This window comes from Anabrus simplex, chromosome 8, assembly GCF_040414725.1.
Source record: "Anabrus simplex isolate iqAnaSimp1 chromosome 8, ASM4041472v1, whole genome shotgun sequence".
Lineage (NCBI taxonomy): Eukaryota > Metazoa > Arthropoda > Insecta > Orthoptera > Tettigoniidae > Anabrus > Anabrus simplex.
This window is the reverse complement of record NC_090272.1, coordinates 223049280-223061864: the sequence shown is the minus strand read 5'-3', so window position 1 is coordinate 223061864 and position 12585 is coordinate 223049280. Positions and strand designations below refer to the sequence as shown.

The 12585-nt window shown below is 53.4% G+C and overlaps 9 non-coding genes across 9 annotated transcripts; all 9 read left to right on the top strand.

The window, feature by feature from the left end:
* Nucleotides 1-509: 509 nt before the first annotated feature.
* On the top strand, nucleotides 510-581 carry TRNAL-CAA (transfer RNA leucine (anticodon CAA)). The gene has a single exon. It is a non-coding gene; the product is annotated as a tRNA-Leu (tRNA).
* A 207-nt stretch (nucleotides 582-788) lies between these two features.
* TRNAT-CGU (transfer RNA threonine (anticodon CGU)) lies at nucleotides 789-860 on the top strand. Its single transcript has one exon. It is a non-coding gene; the product is annotated as a tRNA-Thr (tRNA).
* Nucleotides 861-1483: 623 nt separating this feature from the next.
* Nucleotides 1484-1555, top strand: TRNAT-CGU (transfer RNA threonine (anticodon CGU)). The gene has a single exon. It is a non-coding gene; the product is annotated as a tRNA-Thr (tRNA).
* A 2818-nt stretch (nucleotides 1556-4373) lies between these two features.
* Nucleotides 4374-4445, top strand: TRNAI-GAU (transfer RNA isoleucine (anticodon GAU)). Its single transcript has one exon. It is a non-coding gene; the product is annotated as a tRNA-Ile (tRNA).
* A 2960-nt stretch (nucleotides 4446-7405) lies between these two features.
* On the top strand, nucleotides 7406-7477 carry TRNAL-CAA (transfer RNA leucine (anticodon CAA)). Its single transcript has one exon. It is a non-coding gene; the product is annotated as a tRNA-Leu (tRNA).
* Nucleotides 7478-7684: 207 nt separating this feature from the next.
* TRNAT-CGU (transfer RNA threonine (anticodon CGU)) lies at nucleotides 7685-7756 on the top strand. The gene has a single exon. It is a non-coding gene; the product is annotated as a tRNA-Thr (tRNA).
* A 623-nt stretch (nucleotides 7757-8379) lies between these two features.
* On the top strand, nucleotides 8380-8451 carry TRNAT-CGU (transfer RNA threonine (anticodon CGU)). The gene has a single exon. It is a non-coding gene; the product is annotated as a tRNA-Thr (tRNA).
* Nucleotides 8452-11269: 2818 nt separating this feature from the next.
* Nucleotides 11270-11341, top strand: TRNAI-GAU (transfer RNA methionine (anticodon CAU)). Its single transcript has one exon. It is a non-coding gene; the product is annotated as a tRNA-Ile (tRNA).
* Nucleotides 11342-12513: 1172 nt separating this feature from the next.
* On the top strand, nucleotides 12514-12585 carry TRNAV-CAC (transfer RNA valine (anticodon CAC)). Its single transcript has one exon. It is a non-coding gene; the product is annotated as a tRNA-Val (tRNA).

The window sequence follows — 12585 nt, the reverse complement described above, 5'->3', positions numbered from 1 at the left end:
CCCAGAGGTCCGTGGATCGAAACCACGCTCTGCTAAAGTTGTTTCAACACAACAATGTCTCACACTACAGCCAGAGCCTGGTGCAATACGCCCTTCCCCTCGCAGCAGAGTAGCGCAGTGGAAACATCCCTTGCCGATAATCCAGATGTCCGGGGGAGGAGACCCCGTTTTATTTAAACACAATAATGTCTCACACTACAGTCATAGCCTGGAGCAAGATGCGACGTTCTCGCAGCAGAGTGGCGCAGTGGGAGCGTGCCGGGCCCATAACCCAGAGGTCCGTGGATCGAAACCACGCTCTGCTAAAGTTATTTCAACACAAAATGACTCGCACTACAGCCAGATCCTCGAGCAAGACGCCCTGCACTCACAGCCGAATAGCGCAGTGGAAGCATGCCTGACAAGTTATCCAGATGTCCGGGGGACGAGACCCCGTTTTAGTAACGTTTTTAAACACAATAATGTCTCACACTACAGTTAGAGCCTGCATCAACATGCGGTGTTCTCGCAGCAGAGTGGCGCAGTGGAAGCGTGCTGGGCCCAAAACCCAGAGGTCCGTGGATCGAAACCACGCTCTGCTAAGTTTATTTTAACACAATAATATCTCACACTACAGCCAGAGCCTGGTGCAATACGCCCTGCCCTCGCAGCAGAGTAGCGCAGTGAAAACATGCCGGGCCAATAATCCAGATGTCCGGGCTACGAGACCCCGTTTTACTAACGGTTTTTAAAACACAATAATGTCTCACACTACAGTCAGAGCCTGGAGCAAGACGCGACGTTCTCGCAGCAGAGTGGCGCAGTGGAAGCGTGCTGGACCCGTAACCCAGAGGTCCGTGGATCGAAACCACGCTCTGCTAAAGTTATTTCAACACAAAATGTCTCACACCACAGCCAGAGCCTCGAGCAATTCGTGCTGTCACAGCAGCAGAGTGGCGCAGTGGAAGCGTGCTGGGCCCATAACCCAGAGGTCCGTGGATCGAAACCACGCTCTGCTAAAGTTATTTTAACACAATAATGTCCCACACTACAGCCAGAGCCTGGTGCAATACGCCCTTCCCCTCGCAGCAGAGTACCGCAGTGTTCTTTTGTGGGCCCATAAATCAGAGGTCCGTGAATCGAAACCGCGGTCTGCTAACGTTTTCTTAACACAATAATGACTCATAATACAGCCAGAGCCTCGAGCAAGACGCCATCTCACAGCAGCAGAGTGGCGCAGTGGGAGCGTGCTTGGCCCATAACCCAGAGATCCGTGGATCGAAACCACGCTCTGCTAAAGTTATTTTAACACAATAATGTCTCACACTACAGCCAGAGCCTGGTGCAATACGCCCTGCCCTCGCAGCAGAGTAGCGCAGTGAAAACATGCCGGGCCAATAATCCAGATGTCCGGGCTACGAGACCCCGTTTTACTAACGGTTTTTAAAACACAATAATGTCTCACACTACAGTCAGAGCCTGGAGCAAGACGCGACGTTCTCGCAGCAGAGTGGCGCAGTGGAAGCGTGCTGGACCCGTAACCCAGAGGTCCGTGGATCGAAACCACGCTCTGCTAAAGTTATTTCAACACAAAATGTCTCACACCACAGCCAGAGCCTCGAGCAATTCGTGCTGTCACAGCAGCAGAGTGGCGCAGTGGAAGCGTGCTGGGCCCATAACCCAGAGGTCCGTGGATCGAAACCACGCTCTGCTAAAGTTATTTTAACACAATAATGTCCCACACTACAGCCAGAGCCTGGTGCAATACGCCCTTCACCTCGCAGCAGATTAGCGCAGTGGAAACATCCCGGGCCGATAATCCAGATGTCCGGGGGACGAGACCCCGTTTTATTTAAACACAATAATGTCTCACACTACAGTCATAGCCTGGAGCAAGGTGCGACGTTCTCGCAGCAAAGTGGCGCAGTGGGAGCGTGCTGGGCCCATAACCCAGAGATCCGTGGATCGAATCCACGCTCTGCTAAAGTTATTTTAACACACTAATGTCTCACTGTACAGCCAGAGCCTGGAGCAAGCAGCGCCGCTCTCGCAGCAGAGTGGCGCAGTTGAAGCCTGCTGGGCCCATAACCCAGAGGTCCGTGCGTCGAATCCACGCTCTGCTAAATTTATTTCAACACAAAATGTCTCACACTACAGCCAGTGCCTCGAGCAAGACGCGCTTTCACAGCAGCAGAGTGGCGCAGTGGGAGCGTGCTGGGCCCATAACCCAGAGGTCCGTGGATCGAAACCACGCGCTGCTAAAGTTATTTCAACACAAAATGACTCGCACTACAGCCAGAGCCTCGAGCAAGACGCCCTGCACTCGCAGCCGAGTAGCGCAGTGGAAGCATGCCTGTCAAGTAATCCAGATGTCCGGGGGACGAGACCCCGTTTTAGTAACGTTTTTAAACACAATAATGTCTCACACTACAGTTAGAGCCTGCATCAACATGCGGTGTTCTCGCAGCAGAGTGGCGCAGTGGAAGCGTGCTGGGCCCATAACCCAGAGGTCCGTGGATCGAAACCACGCTCTGCTAAGTTTATTTTAACACAATAATATCTCACACTACAGCCAGAGCCTGGAGGAAGACTCGCTCCCCTCGCAGCAGAGTGCCGCAGTGTTCTTTTGTGGGCCCATAAATCAAAGGTCCGTGGATCGAAACCGCGGTCTGCTAACGTTTTCTTAACACAATAATGACTCATAATACAGCCAGAGCCTCGAGCAAGACGCCATCTCACAGCAGCAGAGTGGCGCAGTGGGAGCGTGCTTGGCCCATAACCCATAGGTCCGTGGATCGAAACCACGCTCTGCTAAAGTTATTTTAACACAATAATGTCTCACACTACAGCCAGAGCCTGGTGCAATACGCCCTGCCCTCGCAGCAGAGTAGCGCAGTGGAAGCGTGCCGGGCCAATAATCCAGATGTCCGGGCTACGAGACCCCGTTTTACGAACGGTTTTTAAAACACAATAATGTCTCACACTACAGTCAGAGCCTGGAGCAAGACGCGACGTTCTCGCAGCAGAGTGGCGCAGTGGAAGCGTGCTGGGCCCGTAACCCAGAGGTCCGTTGATCGAAACCACGCTCTGCTAAAGTTATTTCAACACAAAATGTCTCACACCACAGCCAGAGCCTCGAGCAATTCGCGCTCTCACAGCCGCAGAGTGGCGCAGTGGAAGCGTGCTGGGCCCATAACCCAGAGGTCCGTGGATCGAAACCGCGCTCTGCTAAAGTTATTTTAACACAATAATGTCTCACACTACAGCCAGAGCCTGGTGCAATACGCCCCTCCCCTCGCAGCAGATTAGCGCAGTGGAAACATCCCGGGCCGATAATCCAGATGTCCGGGGGACGAGACCCCGTTTTATTTAAACACAATAATGTCTCACACTACAGTCATAGCCTGGAGCAAGATGCGACGTTCTCGCAGGAAAGTGGCGCAGTGGGAGCGTGCTGGGCCCATAACCCAGAGGTCCGTGGATCGAAACCACGCTCTGCTAAGTTTATTTTAACACAATAATATCTCACACTACAGCCAGAGCCTGGAGGAAGACTCGCACCCCTCGCAGCAGAGTGCCGCAGTGTTATCTTGTGCGCCCATAAATCAGAGGTCCGTGGATCGAAACCGCGGTCTGCTAACGTTTTCTTAACACAATAATGACTCATAATACAGCCAGAGCCTGGAGGAAGTCGCGCTCTCGCAGCAACAGGGTGGCGCATTGGAAGCGTGCTGGGCCCATAACCCAGAGGTCCGTGGATCGAAACCACGCTCTGCTAAAGGTATTTTAATACAAAAATGTCTCACTCTACAGCCAGAGCCTGGAGCAAGCAGCGCACGCTCGCAGCAGAGTGGCGCAGTTGAAGCGTGCTGGGCCCATAACCCAGAGGTCCGTGGATGGAATCCACGCTCTGCTACAGTTATTTCAACACAATGTCTCAAACTACAGCCAGAGCCTGGTGCAATACGCCTTGCCCTCGCAGCAGAGTAGCGTAGTGGAAGCATGCCGGGCCGATAATCCAGATGTCCGGGCTACGAGACACCGTTTTACTAACGGTTCTAAAACACAATAATGTCTCACACTGCAGTCAGAGCCGGGAGCAAGATGCGACGTTCTCGCAGCAGAGTGGCGCAGTGGAAGCGTGCTGGGCCCACAACCCAGAGGTCCGTGGAATGAAACCACGCTCTGCTAAAGTTACATAACACAATAACGTCTCAAACTACAGCCAGAGCCTGGTATAAGACGCCCATCACCGCAGCAGAGTGGCGCAGTGGAAGCGTGCTGGGGCGAAAAGCCAGAAGTCCGTGGGTCGAAACCATGCTCCGCTATAGTTATTTCAACACAAAATGTCTCACACTAAAGCCAGAGCCTCGAGCAGGACGCCCTCTCACCGCAGCAGAGTGGCACAGTGGTAGCGTGCTGGGCCGATAACCCAGGGGTCCGTGGATCGAAACCACGCTCTGCTAAAGTTGTTTCAACACAAAATGTTTCACACTACAGCCAGAGACTCGAGCAAGACGCCCTCTCACCGCAGCAGAGTGGCGCAGTGGGAGCGTGCTGGGCCCATAACCCAGAGGTCCGTGGATCGAAACCACGCTCTGCTAAAGTTATTGTAACACAATAATGTCTCACACTACAGCCAGAGCCTGGTGCAATACGCCCTGCCCTCGCAGCAGAGTAGCGCAGTGGAAGCATGCCGGGCCAATAATCCAGATGTCCGGGCTGCGAGACCCCGTTTTACTAACGGTTTTAAAACACAATAATGTCTCACACTACAGTCAGAGCCTGGAGCAAGACGCGACGTTCTCGCAGCAGAGTGGCGCAGTGGAAGCGTGCTGGGCCCATAACCCAGAGATCCGTGGATCGAAACCACGCTCTGCTAAAGTTATTTCAACACAAAATGTCTCACACCACAGCCAGAGCCTCGAGCTAGTCGCGCTCTCACAGCAGCAGAGTGGCGCAGTGGAAGCGTGCTGGGCCCATAACCCAGATGTCCGTCGATCGAAAGCACGCTCTGCTAAGTTTTTTTTAACACAATAATATCTCACAGTACAGCCAGAGCCTGGACGAAGACTCGCTCCCCTCGCAGCAGAGTGCCGCAGTTTTCTCTTGTGGGCCCATAAATCAGAGGTCCGTGGATCGAAACCGCGGTCTGCTAACGTTTTCTTAACACAATAATGACTCATAATACAGCCAGAGCCTGGAGGAAGTCGCGCTCTCACAGCAACAGGTTGGCGCATTGGAAGCGTGCTGGGCCCATAACCCAGAGGTCCGTGGATCGAAACCGCGCTCTGCTAAAGATATTTTAATACAAAAATGTCTCACTCTACAGCCAGAGCCTGGAGCAAGCAGCGCACGCTCGCAGCAGAGTGGCGCAGTTGAAGCGTGCTAGGCCCATAACCCAGAGGTCCGTGGATCGAATCCACGCTCTTCTAAAGTTATTTCAACACAATGTCTCAAACTACAGCCAGAGCCTGGTGCAATACGCCTTGCCCTCGCAGCAGAGTAGCGCAGTGGAAGCATGCCGGGCCGATAATCCAGAGGTCCGTGGATCGAAACCACGCACTGCTAAGTTTATTTCAACGCAATAATATCTCACACTACAGCCAGAGCCTCGAGCAGGACGCCCTCTCACCGCAGCAGAGTGGCACAGTGGTAGCGTGCTGGGCCCATAACCCAGAGGTCCGTGGATCGAAACCACGCTCTGCTAAAGTTATTTCAACACAAAATGACTCGCACTACAGCCAGAGCCTCGAGCAAGACGCCCTGCACTCGCAGCCGAGTAGCGCAGTGGAAGCATGCCTGACAAGTAATCCAGATGTCCGGGGGACGAGACCCCGTTTTAGTAACGTTTTTAAACACAATAATGTCTGACACTACAGTTAGAGCCTGGATCAACATACGGCGTTCTCGCAGCAGAGTGGCGCAGTGGAAGCGTGCTGGGCCCATAACCCAGAGGTCCGTGGATCGAAACCACGCTCTGCTAAGTTTATTTCAACGCAATAATATCTCACACTACAGCCAGAGCCTGGAGGAAGACTCGCTCCCCTCGCAGCACAGTGCCGCAGTGTTCTCTTGTGGGCCCATAAATCAGAGGTCCGTGGATCGAAACCGCGGTCTGCTAACGTTTTCTTAACACAATAATGACTCATAATACAGCCAGAGCCTGGAGGAAGTCGCGCTCTCACAGCAACAGGGTGGCGCATTGGAAGCGTGCTGGGCCCATACCCCAGAGGTCCGTGGATCGAAACCACGCTCTGCTAAAGGTATTTTAATACAAAAATGTCTCACTCTACAGCCAGAGCCTGGAGCAAGCAACGCACGCTCGCAGCAGAGTGGCGCAGTTGAAGCGTGCTGGGCCCATAACCCAGAGGTCCGTGGATCGAATCCACGCTCTGCTAAAGTTATTTCAACACAATGCCTCAAACTACAGCCAGAGCCTGGTGCAATACGCCTTGCCCTCGCAGCAGAGTAGCGCAGTGGAAGCATGCCGGGCCGATAATCCAGATGTCCGGGCTACGAGTCACCGTTTTTCTAACGGTTCTAAAACACAATAATGTCTCACACTGCAGTCGGAGCCTGGAGCAAGATGCGACGTTCTCGCAGCAGAGTGGCGCACTGGAAGCGTGCTGGGCCCACAATCCAGAGGTCCGTGGAATGAAACCACGCTCTGCTAAAGTTACATAACACAATAAAGTCTCAAAATACAGCCAGAGCCTGGAATAAGACGCCCAATCACCGCAGCAGAGTGGCGCAGTGGAAGCGTGCTGGGGCGAAAAGCCAGAAGTCCGTCGGTCGAAACCATGCTCCGCCAAAGTTATTTTAACACAAAATGTCTCACACTACAGCCAGAGCCTCGAGCAGGACGCCCTCTCACCGTAGCAGTGTGGCACAATGGTAGCATGCTGGGCCCATAACCCAGAGGTCCGTGGATCGAAACCACGCTCTGCTAAAGTTGTTTCAACACAACAATGTCTCACACTACAGCCAGAGCCTGGTGCAATACGCCCTTCCCCTCGCAGCAGAGTAGCGCAGTGGAAACATCCCTTGCCGATAATCCAGATGTCCGGGGGAGGAGACCCCGTTTTATTTAAACACAATAATGTCTCACACTACAGTCATAGCCTGGAGCAAGATGCGACGTTCTCGCAGCAGAGTGGCTCAGTGGGAGCGTGCCGGGCCCATAACCCAGAGGTCCGTGGATCGAAACCACGCTCTGCTAAAGTTATTTCAACACAAAATGACTCGCACTACAGCCAGATCCTCGAGCAAGACGCCCTGCACTCACAGCCGAATAGCGCAGTGGAAGCATGCCTGACAAGTTATCCAGATGTCCGGGGGACGAGACCCCGTTTTAGTAACGTTTTTAAACACAATAATGTCTCACACTACAGTTAGAGCCTGCATCAACATGCGGTGTTCTCGCAGCAGAGTGGCGCAGTGGAAGCGTGCTGGGCCCAAAACCCAGAGGTCCGTGGATCGAAACCACGCTCTGCTAAGTTTATTTTAACACAATAATATCTCACACTACAGCCAGAGCCTGGTGCAATACGCCCTGCCCTCGCAGCAGAGTAGCGCAGTGAAAACATGCCGGGCCAATAATCCAGATGTCCGGGCTACGAGACCCCGTTTTACTAACGGTTTTTAAAACACAATAATGTCTCACACTACAGTCAGAGCCTGGAGCAAGACGCGACGTTCTCGCAGCAGAGTGGCGCAGTGGAAGCGTGCTGGACCCGTAACCCAGAGGTCCGTGGATCGAAACCACGCTCTGCTAAAGTTATTTCAACACAAAATGTCTCACACCACAGCCAGAGCCTCGAGCAATTCGTGCTGTCACAGCAGCAGAGTGGCGCAGTGGAAGCGTGCTGGGCCCATAACCCAGAGGTCCGTGGATCGAAACCACGCTCTGCTAAAGTTATTTTAACACAATAATGTCCCACACTACAGCCAGAGCCTGGTGCAATACGCCCTTCCCCTCGCAGCAGAGTACCGCAGTGTTCTTTTGTGGGCCCATAAATCAGAGGTCCGTGAATCGAAACCGCGGTCTGCTAACGTTTTCTTAACACAATAATGACTCATAATACAGCCAGAGCCTCGAGCAAGACGCCATCTCACAGCAGCAGAGTGGCGCAGTGGGAGCGTGCTTGGCCCATAACCCAGAGATCCGTGGATCGAAACCACGCTCTGCTAAAGTTATTTTAACACAATAATGTCTCACACTACAGCCAGAGCCTGGTGCAATACGCCCTGCCCTCGCAGCAGAGTAGCGCAGTGAAAACATGCCGGGCCAATAATCCAGATGTCCGGGCTACGAGACCCCGTTTTACTAACGGTTTTTAAAACACAATAATGTCTCACACTACAGTCAGAGCCTGGAGCAAGACGCGACGTTCTCGCAGCAGAGTGGCGCAGTGGAAGCGTGCTGGACCCGTAACCCAGAGGTCCGTGGATCGAAACCACGCTCTGCTAAAGTTATTTCAACACAAAATGTCTCACACCACAGCCAGAGCCTCGAGCAATTCGTGCTGTCACAGCAGCAGAGTGGCGCAGTGGAAGCGTGCTGGGCCCATAACCCAGAGGTCCGTGGATCGAAACCACGCTCTGCTAAAGTTATTTTAACACAATAATGTCCCACACTACAGCCAGAGCCTGGTGCAATACGCCCTTCACCTCGCAGCAGATTAGCGCAGTGGAAACATCCCGGGCCGATAATCCAGATGTCCGGGGGACGAGACCCCGTTTTATTTAAACACAATAATGTCTCACACTACAGTCATAGCCTGGAGCAAGGTGCGACGTTCTCGCAGCAAAGTGGCGCAGTGGGAGCGTGCTGGGCCCATAACCCAGAGATCCGTGGATCGAATCCACGCTCTGCTAAAGTTATTTTAACACACTAATGTCTCACTGTACAGCCAGAGCCTGGAGCAAGCAGCGCCGCTCTCGCAGCAGAGTGGCGCAGTTGAAGCCTGCTGGGCCCATAACCCAGAGGTCCGTGCGTCGAATCCACGCTCTGCTAAATTTATTTCAACACAAAATGTCTCACACTACAGCCAGTGCCTCGAGCAAGACGCGCTTTCACAGCAGCAGAGTGGCGCAGTGGGAGCGTGCTGGGCCCATAACCCAGAGGTCCGTGGATCGAAACCACGCGCTGCTAAAGTTATTTCAACACAAAATGACTCGCACTACAGCCAGAGCCTCGAGCAAGACGCCCTGCACTCGCAGCCGAGTAGCGCAGTGGAAGCATGCCTGTCAAGTAATCCAGATGTCCGGGGGACGAGACCCCGTTTTAGTAACGTTTTTAAACACAATAATGTCTCACACTACAGTTAGAGCCTGCATCAACATGCGGTGTTCTCGCAGCAGAGTGGCGCAGTGGAAGCGTGCTGGGCCCATAACCCAGAGGTCCGTGGATCGAAACCACGCTCTGCTAAGTTTATTTTAACACAATAATATCTCACACTACAGCCAGAGCCTGGAGGAAGACTCGCTCCCCTCGCAGCAGAGTGCCGCAGTGTTCTTTTGTGGGCCCATAAATCAAAGGTCCGTGGATCGAAACCGCGGTCTGCTAACGTTTTCTTAACACAATAATGACTCATAATACAGCCAGAGCCTCGAGCAAGACGCCATCTCACAGCAGCAGAGTGGCGCAGTGGGAGCGTGCTTGGCCCATAACCCATAGGTCCGTGGATCGAAACCACGCTCTGCTAAAGTTATTTTAACACAATAATGTCTCACACTACAGCCAGAGCCTGGTGCAATACGCCCTGCCCTCGCAGCAGAGTAGCGCAGTGGAAGCGTGCCGGGCCAATAATCCAGATGTCCGGGCTACGAGACCCCGTTTTACTAACGGTTTTTAAAACACAATAATGTCTCACACTACAGTCAGAGCCTGGAGCAAGACGCGACGTTCTCGCTGCAGAGTGGCGCAGTGGAAGCGTGCTGGGCCCGTAACCCAGAGGTCCGTTGATCGAAACCACGCTCTGCTAAAGTTATTTCAACACAAAATGTCTCACACCACAGCCAGAGCCTCGAGCAATTCGCGCTCTCACAGCCGCAGAGTGGCGCAGTGGAAGCGTGCTGGGCCCATAACCCAGAGGTCCGTGGATCGAAACCGCGCTCTGCTAAAGTTATTTTAACACAATAATGTCTCACACTACAGCCAGAGCCTGGTGCAATACGCCCCTCCCCTCGCAGCAGATTAGCGCAGTGGAAACATCCCGGGCCGATAATCCAGATGTCCGGGGGACGAGACCCCGTTTTATTTAAACACAATAATGTCTCACACTACAGTCATAGCCTGGAGCAAGATGCGACGTTCTCGCAGGAAAGTGGCGCAGTGGGAGCGTGCTGGGCCCATAACCCAGAGGTCCGTGGATCGAAACCACGCTCTGCTAAGTTTATTTTAACACAATAATATCTCACACTACAGCCAGAGCCTGGAGGAAGACTCGCACCCCTCGCAGCAGAGTGCCGCAGTGTTATCTTGTGCGCCCATAAATCAGAGGTCCGTGGATCGAAACCGCGGTCTGCTAACGTTTTCTTAACACAATAATGACTCATAATACAGCCAGAGCCTGGAGGAAGTCGCGCTCTCGCAGCAACAGGGTGGCGCATTGGAAGCGTGCTGGGCCCATAACCCAGAGGTCCGTGGATCGAAACCACGCTCTGCTAAAGGTATTTTAATACAAAAATGTCTCACTCTACAGCCAGAGCCTGGAGCAAGCAGCGCACGCTCGCAGCAGAGTGGCGCAGTTGAAGCGTGCTGGGCCCATAACCCAGAGGTCCGTGGATGGAATCCACGCTCTGCTACAGTTATTTCAACACAATGTCTCAAACTACAGCCAGAGCCTGGTGCAATACGCCTTGCCCTCGCAGCAGAGTAGCGTAGTGGAAGCATGCCGGGCCGATAATCCAGATGTCCGGGCTACGAGACACCGTTTTACTAACGGTTCTAAAACACAATAATGTCTCACACTGCAGTCAGAGCCGGGAGCAAGATGCGACGTTCTCGCAGCAGAGTGGCGCAGTGGAAGCGTGCTGGGCCCACAACCCAGAGGTCCGTGGAATGAAACCACGCTCTGCTAAAGTTACATAACACAATAACGTCTCAAACTACAGCCAGAGCCTGGTATAAGACGCCCATCACCGCAGCAGAGTGGCGCAGTGGAAGCGTGCTGGGGCGAAAAGCCAGAAGTCCGTGGGTCGAAACCATGCTCCGCTATAGTTATTTCAACACAAAATGTCTCACACTAAAGCCAGAGCCTCGAGCAGGACGCCCTCTCACCGCAGCAGAGTGGCACAGTGGTAGCGTGCTGGGCCGATAACCCAGGGGTCCGTGGATCGAAACCACGCTCTGCTAAAGTTGTTTCAACACAAAATGTTTCACACTACAGCCAGAGACTCGAGCAAGACGCCCTCTCACCGCAGCAGAGTGGCGCAGTGGGAGCGTGCTGGGCCCATAACCCAGAGGTCCGTGGATCGAAACCACGCTCTGCTAAAGTTATTGTAACACAATAATGTCTCACACTACAGCCAGAGCCTGGTGCAATACGCCCTGCCCTCGCAGCAGAGTAGCGCAGTGGAAGCATGCCGGGCCAATAATCCAGATGTCCGGGCTGCGAGACCCCGTTTTACTAACGGTTTTAAAACACAATAATGTCTCACACTACAGTCAGAGCCTGGAGCAAGACGCGACGTTCTCGCAGCAGAGTGGCGCAGTGGAAGCGTGCTGGGCCCATAACCCAGAGATCCGTGGATCGAAACCACGCTCTGCTAAAGTTATTTCAACACAAAATGTCTCACACCACAGCCAGAGCCTCGAGCTAGTCGCGCTCTCACAGCAGCAGAGTGGCGCAGTGGAAGCGTGCTGGGCCCATAACCCAGATGTCCGTCGATCGAAAGCACGCTCTGCTAAGTTTTTTTTAACACAATAATATCTCACAGTACAGCCAGAGCCTGGACGAAGACTCGCTCCCCTCGCAGCAGAGTGCCGCAGTTTTCTCTTGTGGGCCCATAAATCAGAGGTCCGTGGATCGAAACCGCGGTCTGCTAACGTTTTCTTAACACAATAATGACTCATAATACAGCCAGAGCCTGGAGGAAGTCGCGCTCTCACAGCAACAGGGTGGCGCATTGGAAGCGTGCTGGGCCCATAACCCAGAGGTCCCTGGATCGAACCCACGCTCTGCTAAAGGTATTTTAATACAAAAATGTCTCACTCTACAGCCAGAGCCTGGAGCAAGCAGCGCACGCTCGCAGCAGAGTGGCGCAGTTGAAGGGTGCTGGGCCCATAACCCAGAGGTCCGTGGATCGAATCCACGCTCTGCTAAAGTTATTTCAACACAATGTCTCAAACTACAGCCAGAGCCTGGTGCAATACGCCTTGCCCTCGCAGCAGAGTAGCGCAGTGGAAGCATGCCGGGCCGATAATCCAGATGTCCGGGCTACGAGACACCGTTTTACTAACGGTTCTAAAACACAATAATGTCTCACACTGCAGTCAGAGCCTGGAGAAAGATGCGACGTTGTCGCAGCAGAGTGGCGCAGTGGAAGCGTGCTGGGCCCACAACCCAGAGGTCCGTGGATCGAAACCACGCTCAGCTA